Here is a 19167-nt window from a genome sequence, read left to right as displayed (position 1 = left end):
TACACCCAGAAGGTATATATTTTCCCCTTCCTTTTGTAGACAAGGAACATAGAAACTGAGTTTTAGAGGGGTTAAGCAACTTGCCCAAGTTTGCGGTTAGTAAGTTGCAAAGGTGAAATTTGAACCCAGATGTTTCTGATTCCAAAACAACCCCTGTCTACAATTAGATAGATGTGCTATAAGGAATAACTACCTAGTCAAATATTATAACATCATACTTCACTTTTCATAATTTCTCATTATCTTAAGTGTCTATCACGAAAAAGGTGCTAGCCAGAAAATAGCATTTTTTAAATGTTCAAAATACAACATAAATTAACATCTAACCATAAGCTGTATGTAGGTCCTAATTTAACATAAAAACTTGTAGTTCCTGACTTTTTTTAAATATATTTTTATTGATTTCAGAGAAGAAGGGAGAGGGAAAGAGAGAGAGAAACATCAATGATGAGAGAGAATCATTGATGGGCTGCCTCCTACACACCTCACACTGGGGATGGACCTACAACTTGGGCATGTGTCCTGACCCAGAATTGAACTGTGATCTCCTGGTTCATATAGGTTGATGCTCAACCTCTGAGCCACACCAGCTGGGTTGTTCCTAATTTCTTGACCAAAAAATGTTCAAGGATGTTTCTGATTTTAAAGGAAGAGATATCATTCCAAGTGGCTGAGTCTCAGAGGCAGTGGAAAGATTATTTCCTTTAAGGGAAAAAAATATATTCTCTTCATGATATCTAAAATTTCTTTAATCCTTAATATAGCTGCAAAAGAGGATATATATATGTATATATATATTAGAGGCCCGATGCACAAAATTCATGCAAGGGGCTCGGCCCTCACAGCCCCGACTTCGTCCAGAAGGTCATCCAGAAGGTCGAGGTCATTCGGAAGGGCTGTTCTGCTGTTCAGTCTAATTAGCATATTAGCTGTTTATTACATAGGATATAGGATACATATATATATATGTAGGAGATTATATATATATATAAGTACTGAATGATCAGCCCCATGTGAATGACAAATGGAATGACAGAGCTCATAACCTTTCCTGAAAGCATATTTTTGAGATGGAAGAGTGAACCAAGGCCCTAGAACAGTGGTTCTCAAACTTGAGTACCTATCAGAAACACCTGTATCCCATTATTTAATCAGTTCATCTGCCATGGGGCTAGAGAATTTGCATTTCCAGAAAGTACCTACATGTTGATGGTGTTGCAGGTCTCTGGACCACAATTTAAAAACCTCCACTGTAGTCTGGCCAGTGTTGTTCAGTGATTGAGCATCAGCCTATGAACCAGGAGGTCATAGTTCGATTCTGGGTCAGGGCACATGCCAGGGTTGAGGGCTCTATCCCCAGTAGGGGACGTGCAGGGGGCAGCTGATCAATTATTCTCTCTCATCATAGATGTTTCTATCTCTCTCTCCCTCTCCCTTCCTCTTTCTGAAATCAATAAAAACATATTTTTAAAAAAGAGAGAATGAGAGAGGGTGGGGCGGGGGACAGGGGCAGGCTAGAAGGGGTCAATGGAGGAAAAAAGGGACATGTGTAATACTTACAACAAGAAAGATTTTTAAAAACAAAACAAAATTAACCTTTATAAAAACAAAACCTCTGCTGTAGAATGACAAAGGCAAATTAAATTAAAGCAGGTATTAACAGATGCTTCTCCATTGGTGGCTAAATAGATTTTTAAGTAGTAATTTGAAAAATACTACTTCCTCATCTCAAAATACTTCACGCTTCATCAGGAGTTAAATGAAGGTAGGGGATGGCTCATTTAGTCAAGAATGGAAAAGAACTAAAATTCAGAAGCTTGGATTTCTCTGGGCATGAGTGTGTTTTGGGTTGTGCTGTGTTTACTCTTGGAAAAATGTGGCATCCCGTTTTTATTCTCAAAGGGTTTTAAATGGTTATTAAAAAATGTTCTTTGAAATCAAATAGCTCTTTAAAGGCTGTATTTTGATGATTTGATTGTAAATGAATGAAAAGCATATGGATTAAGTCACACATGGTTTTAAAGAATTACAGGCAAAAGTGTTTAAAGAGACACACTGAGAGTTTACCAAATTCAAATGCTTGAAAGAAAAAGTCACAGGATAGAGAAAAACAAGCTGACTTGACTTTAACTGGAGGAATAAAAAGCCTATATGTTAATATCAATATGTTAAGAATTTGAGCATCACCGTTAAGTATCTGAATTTATTATTTCTGCTAAAGATCTAATATATATCCTCATAGTATTCCAGATTAAGCTAACCCTCCAAAGCATACTTATTAAAAACAATTCAATACTATTTTGCCTTCTGACAATCACTGAGACTCCACACCTAAGATGACTATTGTATTGTCATTAGTGAATCATTTGTATATACAAAATAAATGTGGTAAAGAATATTTTTAGGTCTTAACTAATATTTGCTCTCTTAGAGGTTTACTTTTTCCCCTCCCAAAGCACATTCTAGAACAGTGGGTCTCAACCTTCTGGCCCGTTAAAAACAGTCCTCATGTTGTGACCCAACCATAAAATTATTTTTGTTGCTACTTCATAACTGTAATGTTGCTACTGTTGTGAATCGTAATGTAAATATCTGATATGCAGGATGGTCTTAGGCGACCCCTGTGAAAGGGTCGTTCGACCACCAAAGGGGTCGCAACCCACAGGTTGAGAACCGCTGTGCTAGCGCAATGCTGTCCTGTGCTAATTGCAGAGTGAAAGGATAAGGCACTGCTGAAGAAATTCAAAGGGGGGATCTACTTGGCTTTGTGTTTCAAAAACAATGAATTCAAGGGAACCAAGAACAAATACAAAAAGGTTTGAGATTAGGGATTTGAACAGATGGGTTTCTGTGGCTGTGGGGAAGGAAATGGAAGATGGGTAAATAGTGAAGAAAGTGGCCAGGATAAGAGGCTGGACCTAAAAAACATAGAGACGGAAATGCAGGACCCCTTATGAAAGCAGAGTCAGCATCTGGGCTGCACTTGGGAGAAAGCTGAACATGACCTCTGCTCTGTATAACCACAGCATCGTTCCCTCTCCCACAGCAGTTAGAGCCCTTTTTCTGGTGTGTTCTCAATAGTACTGATTGATTCCTTCTGCTCATTTCCCATGGTCAGTCTTTCCGGAAACTTGTCTATGTTATTAAAGTAATGTGTTATTACATTTTTCAGAGAACCAGATTTCAGTTTTAATGATCATCTCTGTTGGTTTTGTATGTTTGCTTGCTTTCTGTGTCATTTTTATTATTTCCTTTCTTCTACCATTTTTGTGTTTCTTCTGTATTCTTTTCCTAACCTTATGAGTTTAAGGTTTAATATTTTTACATTAATTTTTTTTTAAAGAAATACATTTTAGGCTACAAATCTCCCTCTGGGTGCTACGATAGCTGCATCTCACTAATTTTCATATGCACAAGTTGTATTGTTATTCATTATAATTATTTCAAAATTCCAATTTCTATTTCTTAGTTACCTAGAATTATGTTTCCTAGATTCAAAATATATAAGAATTGTTTTTAAAGTTTTTTATTGTTGATTTATAATTAAGGGTATTTTGTACAGGGAATGTAGTCCCTATGAAATCAATTAGTTGGGCAATTTTTAAATATGTTCCATAGTTGTTATTGGGGAAAAAACATGTTCTCTAATTTTGGAGCTCAGTTGTATCTTAAATTTGTTAACCATATCATTAATTTTTTCTATGTAGTTATTAAGGAAGTATCCATTTCTTCCTATCTTTCCAAGTGCTTTTATCAGGATAGAATTTTGTCAAGGGCTATTTTTAGCATTTATAGAAATATTCATGTGATTTTTTTCTCCTGAGACCTATTATATAGTGAATCATATTAATAGATTTTCTAATATTGAATCATCTTTGTATTCTTGATAAAAATCATACTTTTTATTATGGTCATGGCTTATTATTTCCTTAATGTGATGGTGGAGTCTATTCATCAGTATTTTTTAAAAATATATATTTTATTGATTTTAGAGAGGAAGGGAGATGGTGAGAGAGATAGAATCATCAGTGATGAGAACCATTGATCGGCTGCTTCCTACACACCCCACATTGGCGATTGAGCCTGCAACTCAGTCACATGCCCTCACTGGGAATGAAACCATGACCTCCTGGTTAATAGGTCGATGCTCAACCACTGAGCCATGCCGGCCGGGCTATTCATTAGTATTTTATTAAGGATTTTTGCATCAATATTCACAAGTGGTATATCATCATCTTTACCATGATTAGGAACCACTTCATTTAAAGAAAATGGATGTCTTTTCTCATTTTTTAAAATTTTCTGTACTCTAAAACAATTACATGGCATAGGGTTTATCTGACCCTTAAGGTTTTGGTACGTTGCCCCTGTGAAAACTTCTGGGCCTGGTATTTTCTTGTCTGTTAGTTATATGATAACATGATTTCTCCTATAAATATTGGTCTATTTATACTTTTTTTTCCTACTGGGATCAATTTTGGTAAATTTAATTACACTCTATTATCAGTGTGTAATGTCAATATATATCCAAAAGATTTGCCTCATTATGTTCTTTAGCTTTTCTATATAGGGGTGGGTAAAAGTAGATTTATAGTTGTTCATGTGGAAAAATATATAATACAAGAATAAATAATAATACCAGAATAAAGTCTGTTTCACATACTCACAACTTTAAATGTCCTTTTTCCCACCCTTGTAATGTAAGAAGTAATTTTGATATAAAACACAGGTTTATAATTAAAAATTGTAAATTTTTTATTGATTCATAAAGTATATAGTATGGGGTTATGTATGGAATAGCACATCAGGTAAATGGCCTCCACAGCTTTGCTGGCACATACGCAAAGCTGTGGTCTTCATTGGTCTTCATTGGTCTTCATTGTCCCTGCTCCTGGGCCATAATTGGTACTTGGTAATGCTTATCAAATTGAAGGGATTGAAATCAAAGGGCAACAGATATTAGAATCTGATTCAATAAACCAAGTAAAATTAGGCTTTTAATTTTTGTTGTTGTTGTTGTTAATGCTCACGCAAAATTCACATCTTGCGTGAATTTTGGGACACCCTATATATACTTACCATTTATAGTCCATTTGATCTATTTTGTGTTGTGAGTGATTTATTGAAGTGTCTAATTTTTTTTTTTTTTTTGCCTTGGCACTTGTAGTGGCATGAATAGTGTCCTCTGAAAAAGATATATTCAAGTCTTAGCCCTTTTTACATATGAAATTGGGTCTTTACAGATATAATTAATCAAGGATTTTCAGATGAAATCATCCTGGATTTAAGATGCATTCTAAATCCAGTAACTCATGTTTTTATAAGAGAAATGACAGATAGACACAGAGAGAAGAAGGTCAAGTGAGGACAGGAGCAGAGATTGAAATGAAGCAGCTGTAAACCAATGAATCCCAAGGATTGTCAAGAGCCATGAGAAGCTAAGAAGAGGCAGGAAGAATGCTTCTCTACAGATTTCAGACACCACAACACCTTGATTTCAGACTCTGGCCTCCAGAACTGTGGGAGAATGCATTTCTGTTACTTTAAGTCACCAAGTTTGCAATAACTAGTTAAGTCATCTATAAAAACTAGTACAGCACTTAACATATAACTATCTTATTTTCTTCTCTTGAGTTTTTTTTAAATGCTACTGAACTATACTTTGATTTATTTTGATAAATCTGAAGTTAATTTAATTTTCTTATGCTTATAAATAATTCACACCTAAAGATTTTTAATTTGTCTTTAGAGTCTTGTAATTTTACTAGAATAAGTCACAGACTTTATTGTTTCAAATCAGTTTTCTCAGATTCACCATGGGCCCTTTCGATATTTAGATTTAGGCTTTTCTCTCATTTCTGTAAGTTTTCTTGAATTGTAGTATTAAATATTAGTTTTGTTTCATTACTATGTTTTTATTTTTCACTGACTTCAATTATAACTTACTTGAATTTTCATTGTCTTCTAATCTAATCACCTTTCTTGGCCCTTATATTTCTTTCTTTATATTATTTTCTCTTGTTTTCTTCTCTTTAAAAAAAAAAAAAAAAAAAGCCTCTTGCCCTAGTCAGTTTGGCTCAGTAGATAGAGTGTCAGCGTGAGGGCCGAAGGGTCCCGGGTTTGATTCCAATCAAGGGCAGGTACCTCGGTTGCAGGATCTTCCCTGACCTGGGCTCTGGTTGGGGCCATGCAGGGGACAACGAATTGATGTGTTTCTCTCACAAGGATATTTCTCTCTGTCTTTCCGTCTCTCTTCCAATCTCTCTAAAAATCAATGGGAAAATGTTCTTGGGTGAGGATTAAAAATAAAATGCCTCTTATTAAATTGTCATTTAAGTCTATTCTCCATTGGGCACCTTGTAATTTAATCTTCACTCCTGAGATTGTTTACTTTTCCTTTCATGTCTTTCCCAATTTCAAACAACCCTCTTTACATTTTTTACATTTTTATAATTCTGTTTCTATTAATTGAATTTTGATTCTGTTGGTTTTTTTAATAACTCCAAATGATTGTTTGATATTAAATTTAGTGTAGAGTATTGCATTATAGTTTTCTTCTACTTATTGATTAATTCTTTGGGAGAAATTTTCATCAGTTGAAATAGTTTTAATTTCACTTTTTATTTTTTCTTTACAGCACCTTCCTTTGGAGTTTGGTTTTCCTCTGTGACGCATTAGAATTTCTAGTTCACAATCACCCTCTTCAGTCAGTAGAGTGAAGTGCCGTTTCTTTTTTCTTTTTTTAATATATATATTTTTTATTGATTTCAGAGAGGAAAAGAGAGGGAGAGAGAAATAGAAACATCAGTGATGAGAGAGAATCATTGATTGGCTGCCGCCTGCATGCCCCCTACTGGGGATCGAGCCCGCAACCCAAGCATGTGCCCTTGACCGCAATCAAACCCCGGACCCTTCAGTCCGCAGTCCAACGCTCTATCCACTGAGCCAAACCAGTTAGGGCAATGTGCCGTTTCTTTAATGGGTGACATTGGTTGGATGAAAGGGAAGAGTTGGCTTGGCTTTTTTTTTTTAATTTCTGTATGGTTCTTAATTCTTCCCTTACTTCCTTCTTTTGCTTTTCTTCCACTTTCTCATGGGCTCCTTTTCTCTGTTTACCTCTTTTCCTCCAGAAGCAATGCTTCCACAGGCGGCTACCTCCAGTGTCGCGCACATTCAAGTCTGTTCTCTGTAACAGCTGCTGTGAACTAAATCTCAGATCTTGGTTCAACATTTAGCCCTCAATGTTGGTCTTTTCTTTTTTCAGAGGAAATTTTGCCTCTGTGCTACATCTATGCCTGTGGAGCTTCTCTCTCCCACTTTGGGTGCCCACAGACCAGCAGTGGCAATCAGAACTCCATTGTCAGCCCTGTTTGAGTTGGTACTTACTTCTCTACCTACAGGTGATCTGAAGCTTGTGATAGTCTCTGTTTCCTAGAAATACCGAGGCATGGAGTATGTATGGCTCCCTTGTTTTCTTTTTTTATTTTACAGTTTTGGAAAAAAGTTTGTAAGAGGTCTGGATGTGGTGGTCATCATTATTCCAGAGCCAACCAAAATTCTCCATTAAGCTCATTACATTTTTGGAACCCATGTTAGATGTGTATTCGACTCTCTCATACTGGCATCCATGTCTCTTACTTTTTATTTGTATTTATATAATTTTTAATTTACATTTTTTCATTTTCATTTTCTAATTTTTTGTCTCTGCTATACAGTATAATATTCTCAAATAAATCTTGTAATTCATTAATTCTCCCTTCAAGTGTGTCTAGTCTGATATTTAACTCTCCCGTGGAGAATTTTTTCTGAAATTATCCTTTCATGACTCCTGGCTTTAAAAGAGAATAATTTATATATTTCATACTTCATAGATAGGTACTTTAAAGTATTAAGATTTTTAAAAGGTTATAGTGCTTCAGACAGTGTCCTGATCCACAGTAGGTACTCATTAAATGTTGGTTGTTTTTATTGTGTATTAAGGATACTCAACTCTAGCTCTCACGCCCATAGGATCTTCAGCCTAGACTTCTCTTTCTTTGCAAACATCAAAATCCCAATTTTCAGCCATTTAGAACTAGATCTATTTTCCAGAACCCCGTCATCCAATTTGATTTCGGCTTCCACACATCCCTCTAACTTTCTGGAAGCTCTTTTAGATTCTGGCTTGGTTGTGTGTCCAAAAATTCCTTTATTGCATTTTATATTAACAGAAATAACAAAAACTAAAATATGTATAGCACTCTTAGTAGCCTCCATTTAAAAGTCAAGATAACTGGCTGGTGTTGCTCAGTGGTCACAGTTCAATTCCAGGTCAGGGCAATTGCCTGGGTTGCAGGCTTGACACCCAGTAAGGGGGTGTGCAGGAGGCAGCTGATTGATAAGTATCTCTCATCACTGATGTTTCTACCTCTGTATCCTTCTCTCGCTCTGAAATCAATAAAAAGAGAAAGCCAAGGTAGCTACCTTTTTCATCCACTTCTGATAACAAGTTCCCTGCAGTGACACTTTGGACTTAGCTTAACAGCTCCCCTGCAGAATTTATATCTGTCCAAACTCTGAGAATGGGTTTGGTTCCCATCTTTTCTATTTGGATAATCTTTTTACAATATCCTAGAACAGTTTAAGTTCTGAAGAATAAGGTGAAACTCTTCCAACTCCATGCCTGGGGGAAAGGTGGAACACTCCCACACACGTCTGTGTACAGGAACAGCTTAAGCACTTTGGGTATAATTGTTTTACACTATAATTTTGCCAACTATACAAAAAGAATTATACTAAGAAGGAAAAGCTTCACACTCACACTCTTGTCAGGGAATTTATTTTATTTCTGAAACCTGAAAAGAAATCATTCAAGCCAAATAATAAATAAAAACAAATTGGCAGCAAATCGGAGGTAGGAGGAAACAAAGAAATGGAGACAAAGAAGGAAGGGGAGGCACCGGTTCCAGCATATTACAGGGCAAAGGTGAGAGACATTTTATCGTAGCCATGGTTGGTCAGCAATCCGCGCCGTAAACGCTTTTTGTAAAGCCTATGGGTCAAAGTCAGCAAGGTTTCCTGCTAAGAGGGGGCCCAGCTGTGAATGATGTAGGGGAGAAAAAGAAGGGTCCTAGGAACTGAGCACAGCACTGGGCAAAGGACGAGGCAGAAGAGGAAGCTCGAGGCCAGGCACTGAGGAAGCACTGGAACTAAGTTAACCATGTCGTTGCAATGTCAAATGCAAAATAACTCAAAAACGACCAAAAACTCTCAAAAAGTTTGGATTTTTTTGTTGTTTCTTTTTATTTTCTGTGGAACCTTGTGAAAGGGTTGAGCTTTGCACCAAAGTTTGTAAGAAGCTGATATGGATCCCGTGAAGAGAGGAGGAAATTCCTACATCTGGGTTATGGTAGGAATTGGGTCTCTTAAAAGATGATAGAAGGATTTGAGTCTCAATGTAATAAAACTGCTAATGTCTATAGTGGGAGGAAACAAATACTTTTTTCCTAAGAAAAGATGGAGAAACTGGAGAAACAACATTACAAAATGTTGTTGTTTAACCAGGGACTCTCTTCATAGCTCCCTCAGTGGCTTCAGCTTGGGACAATGGCCCTGAATAATGTTGTGCTAAGTATTGAAGGTATGGATCCCCTCTCTCAGGACCACCATCAGTAGGAACAGAATTAATATCTGCTAATCAGCCCAGCATTGCATTGCCTTCAGCAGTACAGGTGGCCAAATCTAGATGAAACGCAGAAATCACACATCCCTTCTATTTCTGTGTGTTCTTGCCTAGTAATCTATAATTCTCCTGGCTATAAACTGCTCCCTCCTAGCAACAACATACCATGATTTCAATGGCCATTCTTACTCATTAATACCAGCTGCTTAGCAGCGCCTGAAGGTATCAGGAGAAATATGTGTATGTGTAGATGTTTTAACCATATGGTTTGTTAAAAGCCGACGAAGCCCTTTCATGTCAAGCTGGGGTTGGCCAGGCACGATGTGCACACAGCAGAGTCCAGCAAAGTGAAAGGAGGATCAAGGCTTCCTACAAAAGAAGAGTTCCTTTCTTCCTGTCGCTTTTGACTTATGATCTTCTTTATACCTAGTTACCAAAGCTATCTAAACGCATCTCAGGCAGTGTTACCGCTGTGAATTTTTAAAGTGTGTTGCAAAGATTCTTCCTTATTGCAAGCATTGAACCCAAAGGCAGGGGGTATGATAACTCTTTCAACACAAATAAAATCTCTTGTTCCAGAGTTGTCAGGTTGACGGTTATTCACGCTACAATTTCTTATTTGAAAGTCATGCTCAACAATAAGGTTTTATCAGAGCTGTTTCTATTATGTGGGATTTATTCCATTTTTCAGTAACTATTAACTGCCCATTCTGGTCCAGATACTACATCGTGTTCTGAGGACACTGCAGTGAATAGCTGTTCCTACGTTGCCAACCCTAGGGGAAAGCAAACGCAGAGTGAGAGATGTGCGTGCAGTGAGTCTGATGAAGAAAACGAGAGGATGTATACAACAGTGGGCCTAACCTACCTAGTCTGCGGAGACACAAACGAAGAAATCCTGGAGGAAGTGATCTCTAAACTAAGACTTCCCAAGACAAGCGTGGGGGTTAGCTAAAAGAGTGGGAGAAGAGTTTTCCTGGAAAAGGGAACATGTACATGAGCAAAAGCCCTGAGTAGCAAGGATAATGTCTGTTCGAGCTACTTGCAAATCTTTAATGTGGCTGGAGCTGAGTGATTGTGTGAGGGATGACGAGCAATGACTCTGGACACGCAGACACTTTTCTGATCAGGGTAAGGACATTTAACTTTATGCCAAAGGCAATGGGAAGTAACGGGAGCAGGAGAGTGGCGTGATCAGGTACAGTTTTAAATGATCACTGCGGCAGTAGCTGGGGAAGGGAGACGAGTGGATAAGTTGCTGATGGTCTGGACTAGGGGGTAGTTTTGAGGATGGAGAGAAGTTGCACGTCTGTGGTATGGGAGTGGTAAATTGCATTTTAGTTCCCAGGTACTGATTTCCCCATTCCGCCAAACAGCTCCTGTCCCAAACTACACGCATTATTCGTCCCATTCGCTCTGTGCTAAGAAGGCCCTGCCAGGTACCAGAAGCCATGGCTTTTAATAATGATGAGGGCCAGAGCCTCAGATACAGCTGCCAGAGCAAATGGAACTGAAGCAGACCAATGCAAACCTGATGGCATCGGGTTATGGAACCTCCTGTGGGATCAGAATGGGGATGACAGCAGGGGGAAAGAAAGAAGTGGGTGGAACAAAGAATCACAATCACCCCTTAACCTGGCGCCAAACAGTGCTGAGAAGCACACTCCCTTGGTTGGTGCTGTGTGCACCAAGGAAGTCCTACATAGCCAGACTTCCTTCTGTCATGCAGATCTTAAAGTCTTGCCGAACTCAATTACCCAAGACACACTCTCTGCCATGAAGACCTAAGCAACAAATAGCAGGAAACCAAGCAAAAGCAAAACCAGAAGAGCTGCTGGAGGCGTCTGACTGTGTGGCAGCTAGGTATGAGAGCAACCCCAAGACTAAACCAAAGGCTTTACATGTGATGAAATTGCTGACCCTCCGCATGACTCAGAGACCTAGACCCAGGTCATCGCCCAGTGTCCTGTGAACATTATTGATTAATGCTCAAAGACAAGTTCAAATTATTACCAGAAGTCCTGGAATGCAGTCAACCTTTAAGGAAAAAAGTAATGTTCACCTTAATTTTCTTGGACAAAACAGGTGGAAGCTGGCTGACAGCAGGATATCCATGCAGATGTTTTAAAGTTGAAGAAAGTTTATGTTAAACTAAAGAAATGTTTTGAATGTGTCATGAAACACAAATCAAATGAGCCAACTTGTCTGTAGAGCAATATGAGAAATCCAAAGACACACCAAGCTTATGCACTTACAGAAGCTGATGAGTTTTTGTTAAGATAGAATTATTAATTTTTTTAAGAAAAGATCAATTTGATGCTGAATGTGGCAGGAAAAAAGGGTTTAATAAAAAGAAAACTCCAACCACTAAAGTTGCATTAACAAAACAAAAATATTAAAACAATCTTATATAATAAAAGGCTAATATGCAAACTGACCTAACAGTGGAACGACCGGTCACTATGATGCACACTGACCACCAGGGGGCAGGTGCTCAATGCAGGAGCTGACCCCTGGTGGTCAGTGCGCTCCCACAAGGGGAGCGCAGCTAAGCCAGAAGCCTGGCTCACAACTGGTGAGCACAGCAGTGGTGGTGGGAGCCTCTCCTGCCTCTGTGGCAGTGCTAAGGATGTCCAACTGACGGCTTAGGCCTAAGCCATCAGTCAGACATCCCCCAAGGGCTTCTTAAACTGCGAGAGGGCACAGGCCTGGCTGAGGGACCCCTGGACTACACAAATCTCATGCACCGGGCCTCTAGTCATTATATATTCACAGATAAAAAAAGCACTTGCATGGATACAGTGTGAAGAGGACTTTTAGCCAAACTTTGATGTTCTCAATCATCTCAGAACCAAAGAAAATGACTGTAGTCAATGGTGTTTGCTCATCACATGAAGCTGAGAACTGAGTTAAAGTAAAATCACTAAGTTTCTCCTCACATCTTAGGTCCCCAGTTCAGTTTAAACATCATCACAATCCTCATCATAAGCACAAAATTCTTTACTCTGGTCATTTTTTGGCCTCAAGTTATGCAATTGAAATTACTTTATTGGTCAGGTAGAGAAGAAAAGAAGAGGCATTCGCCTTCATATTTCTGTTGGATGGATGTAGGAGAAAACATGCCACTCTGCGGAATAGCTGTGGATAACTAAAGATGCTCCCATTATTTTTACCTCCTTCCCACCCAGAGGAAGGGTCTAAGACACCGCCTCTTAAATCTGGCCCAGCTCTGTGATTGCTCTGACCAATAGATCATCGAAGAAGTAATGCTGGGCCAGTTCTCAAGCTGGAAGAACATGGCAGCACCTACTTCCTGTTCTTCATATACCCACTCAGGGGGAAGCCAGACACCATGTAAGAAGTTCAAGTTCCTGAGATGGTCATGCTGTGAAAAAACCCAAGCTTGTTACGTAAAGAGGCTCCATAGAAAGAGAGATGCCTGGCCAGTCCCCAGCTCTTCCAAACAAACTAGTCCAGGCCACCAGGTATGGAGTGAGAAGCGATCTTAAACATTAGTCCAGTTGAGCCTTCAGATGACTCTAGCCCCCACTGATATCTGACTGAAACCACATGAGAAACCTCCATTGAGTATTGTCTAGCTGAGTAGTCAACCCACTGAATCATGAGAGATAATACATTATTGTTTCAGGGCACTATAATTGACCTGTGTTGTATGAGTAGCCCAAAGTCATAGGTAGCTACTTAAATTTGAGTTAATTAAATTTAAATAATATTTAAAATTCAGTTTCTCAATAACACTAGCCACATTTTCAATGCTCAACAGCCATAAGTGGCTGGTGGTTACCATATTTCACAGAGCAGATTATAAAACATTTCCATTATCACAGAAAGTTCTATCAGACAGCACTATTACAGAGCAACCCTGAGCCCTGTCCATGCTTCTCTATAGATAGGTGAGGGTGAGAAGGAACATTTGAACAATGAATTCTGTTGTCTTACACATAAAACTAATACAAAGCATAGTTGTAAGACCTATATCTAACTGAACTGTAGAAAGAAATGAAAAACTAAATTAAAAAAACAATGTCGGTAAAAGGCATCCAGATTTAATTTTTCTAAGCACCAGTCTTGAAAGAGAGAGAGAGAGAAAGAAAAAAAAAAAAAGCTTCTTGTTAATTGCTTTCTTCCAGCAATAACTGGTCTTATTTTATCACTGACTATGGGAGAGATTCTTAGAGGGGAAAATCATCTCAAGCTTAGCCTTGCAAAGCTGAGGCAAGCATGCCGCTGTAATTGAATAGGACATTATGCAGAATTCATAAAGGCTTTGCCTGACAGAGCATCATTAAGATAAATCAACTGGAAAAGAACAAGGATCCGGTGCCTTGGCTTGAATCCAGAAAAAATGTTGCTTTTCATTATGAGATTCCTTTTGTTCCTTGTGGAAAATTTTGAATCTACACTCAATGTATATGTATATGTCTACATGAGAGAGAATAGACAGGCACGTAAGCCAGTTATTGTATATACATCCACGGGCATGGCTTTAGAAAGAGGATACTTAAGATGTCATCTTTTTAAATGCCTTTGGGGCAATTTGATGTTTCGGGGTTTTTTTAGGTAAAAATCAAGCTACACAATTTCAAAAGTGATGACTTTCTAATGACATTTAAATGAGAATAAAGATTAAATCAAGTGTGAGGTGAAGACTCAAGACACATGAAACTGTAAGAAACAAGGCATTTCATTTTATTTTGTGTTAGCCGGAAAGGAATGCCTGCCTGTGCTCCCCCTCATTTTTTTATCCTCAAGAATGCTGTTCAGCCTCATACACCAATAAGCCTCAACCGCCAACCACCTCTATGAGGGCTGCATGCTTATTCTTTCTTTCTGAATGGGGAGAAGGTGTACTTACAGTTTCATTTATAGATAGCCTAGGACAAAAATAACGTCGGCAGAACAGTTCCACATTTGGCAACGTGACAAACCAGAGACAGCTTTTTCAATGTAGCTCCCTGAAGACTTAATCATCCATATTTTGTGGTGAGAAGCCACTTTAGTTTCATAAATAACATATTTGCTACATGGAGCATGGAACAGGGGGAAAGGACAGGATGAAGGCCTGAACTCCTATCCCAAGAGCTTCAGAGAAAAAGCATTGTGTGCAATCATCACAAGAATCAGCTAAACATAGCTATTCAAATGTCATGGGAACCTAATTTCTAAGGATCAGGTAAAGAAATAGTTCCTGCAACCACAAAGGCATACCAGATAACAGTGAGCCTGCTTCAGTTACCTAAGAAACAAGCTTAATAAAATGATCTTACATCTAAGCTATAAGCCTTTTATGGTTCTAGTTGAATACACAAATACCATACTCATGTACTCAAATCTTTCCTTTTTTTCTTTCTCTTGCCTGCATTGAAATTAGAAGAGGCATATGATAGCCAAAGGAATTGCCCTGCAACTTTAAAAAAATAATTTTTAAATGCCTTTGAGCTTAAACCAGGCATGGAAAATTTCAACCCAAAAGATTAAATTTGGAGAAAGTTACTAGCAGATGAGGACTAGAGTTTTAATGGAAACCACATTGCACACTATTACATATGAGTCATTACTAAAAATGTTGCTTTATATATAGTACGATATATATACCAGCAATTTATTGATAAAAGCTAGGCATTATCGTGAAAATGTCCACTAATGTTTAATGTTTGCAATGCCTTTTAACCTTCATCAGAGAAAGATACTATCTTTTCCCATAGAAGGTATGCAATACAAATTTTTGACATTGAATTAAATTTGGATTTTATTATTTTAGATTTTATGAGAAACCCACCAGTGCAAGAACTAAGATTACCTTTCTAGCTACAAAGAAAAGTTCTGATTTCCTTAAGTAGTGCCAGCAAGATGTTAGAAGTAAATATAGCCATATTTAATCTGAAACCAATTTTTTTAAATTTAATAAATAAGTTGTGTACAGATACATAATGCTGATAACAAATAGCTCTAAACTACTTAAAAGAGGCCAACATTCAGAGAATTTAACCCTTGACTTTGTGTGTTTTAAAACTTAAAGCCTCTTCCTCATCTTCAGGAAGGGGATGGGCACAGAGGGGTGGAGTGGAGTAAGACTGGTCGTCAAAAAGCACTTCATTCAGTTGGTGTTACCCATCCAAAATGACTAGAAAAGAGCCATTTGCATCTCACATAAACACTCCATTAATATAAATCAAGTACAGCAAGGACTCATAACGCTCCATAGCGTGTAAGTGCCATGAACCAGGGATTTTTGTCCATTTATTCACTGCTAATGTTCTCAGCAACTATAATATTGACTAGCACATAACTGGTTCTTAATAAGTATTTATTGAATTCTTCCATGAATAATTAAACCACCAACTTTATCATTTCACAAGAAACAAGGCTGAAGTTTTATGATAACAAATCTGCAGTTTATTGCAGGAAAAGAATACAATATAGCAAAACTATTTAAGGAAGAACATCCATTCCAGGCAAAGGCTCTCACGGCAAAGGCTGTCTCACGGCGAAGGTTAGAGAAGCCAGGTGTGGCTCCGGTTGTCCTTTCTCTGTAAACACCCCCCATGACCACATTCTCTCTCAAATCAGAAACCACGATCATGTGGATGGAACACCTCAGAACCAGAGAGCCCAAGATGACACATGGTCACATAGGCACATGTCTCCCGAAAATCAGCCTCAGGGTTGAAGTTAACAGAAGGAATTTCCTTTCCTCTGGTGCTATCTGGGGAGAATCAGTCATGACCTTAGAGATGGGTTTGGTCCTTGGTAACTAGTGAGGAAGCAGCAACTCCAGCTGGAGAGGAAGCTGAACTAGAATCAGAATCCACATTCCAGGCAGGAAGGACGTCCCTTAATATTTGCTGGCCCTAGAGCAAAAGTGCTGGCAAAGCCCTCCAGCCAAAAGCCGGCACAAAGGTGTCTGTAGTGTGTTGGCATTATTGACTCATTTTAATAAGGGAGAATATTCACCATGGGGAGCATGGGCTTTCTTATTAAGAGGGTATGAGATGGAACTTACAGGTCTTGAGCTTGTGTTAAACGATTTTGAGAAGGGTTTAAGAAAGTGGGACTAGCCTGGCTGGCATGGCTCAGTGGTTGAGCGTCAACCTATGAACCAGAAAGTCACAGTTCGATTCCTGGTCAGGGCACATGCCTTGGTTGTGAGCTCAATCACCAGTATGAGGCATACAGAATGCAGCCAATCAATGATTCTCTCTCATCATTGATGTTTCTATTTCTCCCTCTCTCTTCCTCTCTGAAATGAATTAAAAATTTTTTTTTAAAAGAAAGTGGGACTTTGCTCAGGATTGGATGCTCTCAGGAAACAGGTGTCTTAGCTTTGGGATTCTTAATAATTCTTATGCTAGTAATATATAAAATGAGAAGAGAGTGGAAAGTAAGTTGTATTGATAAGTAGCAGTCTCTCAGAATAACGAACAGAGGGAGATGTTTGATTATTTTTCAGTTGAGAAAATGTTCTTGTTGGCAGAACTATTCCCTAGTGATTCTGTTTCTGTCTCGTTCCCTCGTGGTCACTGAGGAACCTTGTCCAGGGGTGGTGTTCGGTGGCGTTGTCTGTGTTCCACTGAGAACACCACTGCCTCACTGTAAGTGCTAGGGCAGGTCTTAGCCCCCGGGAGCCAGCTTTCAGATGCCTGGGCTGCTTTTTTCTTTCTCAGAACAGAAGAGGACCGTATATCATTTACTGGAGTATTTAAAAGTTAAAAATCAACCTTACTGTTGAATGAAGTATGTTTCATCCTCTTACCTTGACAAATACAGTCATAATAACAAAACAGAAAAGGTTGTGTAAAACTATGGTTTTTATAGGACTGAAATTTGGCAATATATTTTAAAAGACTTAATTTAACACTATTCTGTATATCTGAATGTCCTATTGATGAGACAGTGACGTTTGTGTGACTAACAAAAGACCTATATGGTTCATAAATTATTACATATTTATTTCATAAAATGCTCTTGCCTACATTTTAGCAAATTGCTAATTATGCTGTTAGAGTGAAGATTTTTACATAATTTATGTTCTACCAACAATAATTTAATAAATTTAAAATAAAATGTAATGACATTCAAAATATATAAAAATTGTATATATCTTCATTGAAAATAGGGATAAACGTTTTTAATTAAAGTTATTTGTATATTTGTTTCAAAAACAGTAATTTTCTTCTAATATATTCAAAATTACTACAGAAATCGAAGGGCAAAATAAAATTTATCATTACTGGATATCAAAATATCAAATAGAAATTACATAAAGATACATTTTAATTTAATATTTTAAATATATAATATTTTATATTATAATATAAAGTAAAATAGAATTAATCTTGTTAAACATATATATGAAAATTTTTGCAATTCTAGCAAAAAAATTGGACAATTCAGTGTCCATTTAGTTGCCAATGTACAAAATTACATGTAGATTACATCTAGATCTATGTATATAAAATGTAAGTGATAGCAATTATAATGCTGAAAAGCAATATTAAACAACCATGTACAAACCTGTCAGGAATGCCTTGTCAATTTCATAAATATCTCTAGATTCATAAATTGAAACATGAAGAGGAGACTCTCATGTTGGACTCTCAAAAGAACCATGATCAACTCTCAAAAGAATCCTCCTCGAAAACATGAGTTAATGTATTTTCTCTTCCCTTTGCATTTGTACCATTCAAATCCTTTCTGCAGGCTGAAATAGTTAATATCTCTGACAATGTTAGCAGCACAAGCCACATAGCATGCAGACATGGTTGGGGGTGTTTTGTTTTGAGGACAGAAGGCAAGAGATGTAAAGAAGCATTGTACTGAGCTCCACAACGTGAGGGACAGAGATGTCCGTTCACTCTCATATATCTACTTGGTGTGTCTAAATTTGTGATAAACAGGGTCTTCCAAACCATGGGGCTTATTCCGGAGTCCCCTTTTGCTCACACTTTGTGGATCTTCCTCTTCTTTTTCAAAATCGACCAAGTTTGACCAGAGAGTATCCATCAGCACCTAGCTAAAACCAACGCCAGTGAAAATGGAAAAGTCTCCCAGAGAAAAGAAAACATATCAAGATTTGAGGGCTAAAACCAGAAGGCTGCAGAAAAGGGAGCAGAGCTGAAAGACTAAATTTCCTGAGTTCCATTCGCAACACCTATGAGCAAGGAGCTCCCCATGAGACAAAAGCAAGGGCTGGGGATGCTTGCTAACCTATGTTATTCTTGAATGTAAGAAAAACTCACCCCTCTGATAATTCTTGTCAACCAATGTTGTTGGTGCCAATTCAACGCAAATAGGAATCCCCAACTTGGAGTGCAGTGAAGAAAGAAACTTTATTCAGTGCAAAACAGTTCAATTGTGAGACAGCATGGCCATGAGACCAGCACAGCTGTGAGGCAGCCCTTGGCCCAGGTGACCAGGTGCTGGACAGCTCCACTCCTATCCTCACTGGTCTGCTCTACCTTGTGCTGCACTGGTCTACCCTGCTC

Source organism: Myotis myotis, unplaced genomic scaffold (genome assembly GCF_014108235.1).
Source record: "Myotis myotis isolate mMyoMyo1 unplaced genomic scaffold, mMyoMyo1.p scaffold_m19_p_1, whole genome shotgun sequence".
In the NCBI taxonomy this organism is placed as follows: domain Eukaryota; kingdom Metazoa; phylum Chordata; class Mammalia; order Chiroptera; family Vespertilionidae; genus Myotis; species Myotis myotis.
The sequence above is the reverse complement of the archived record's forward strand: the minus strand, read 5'-3'. Positions refer to the sequence as shown.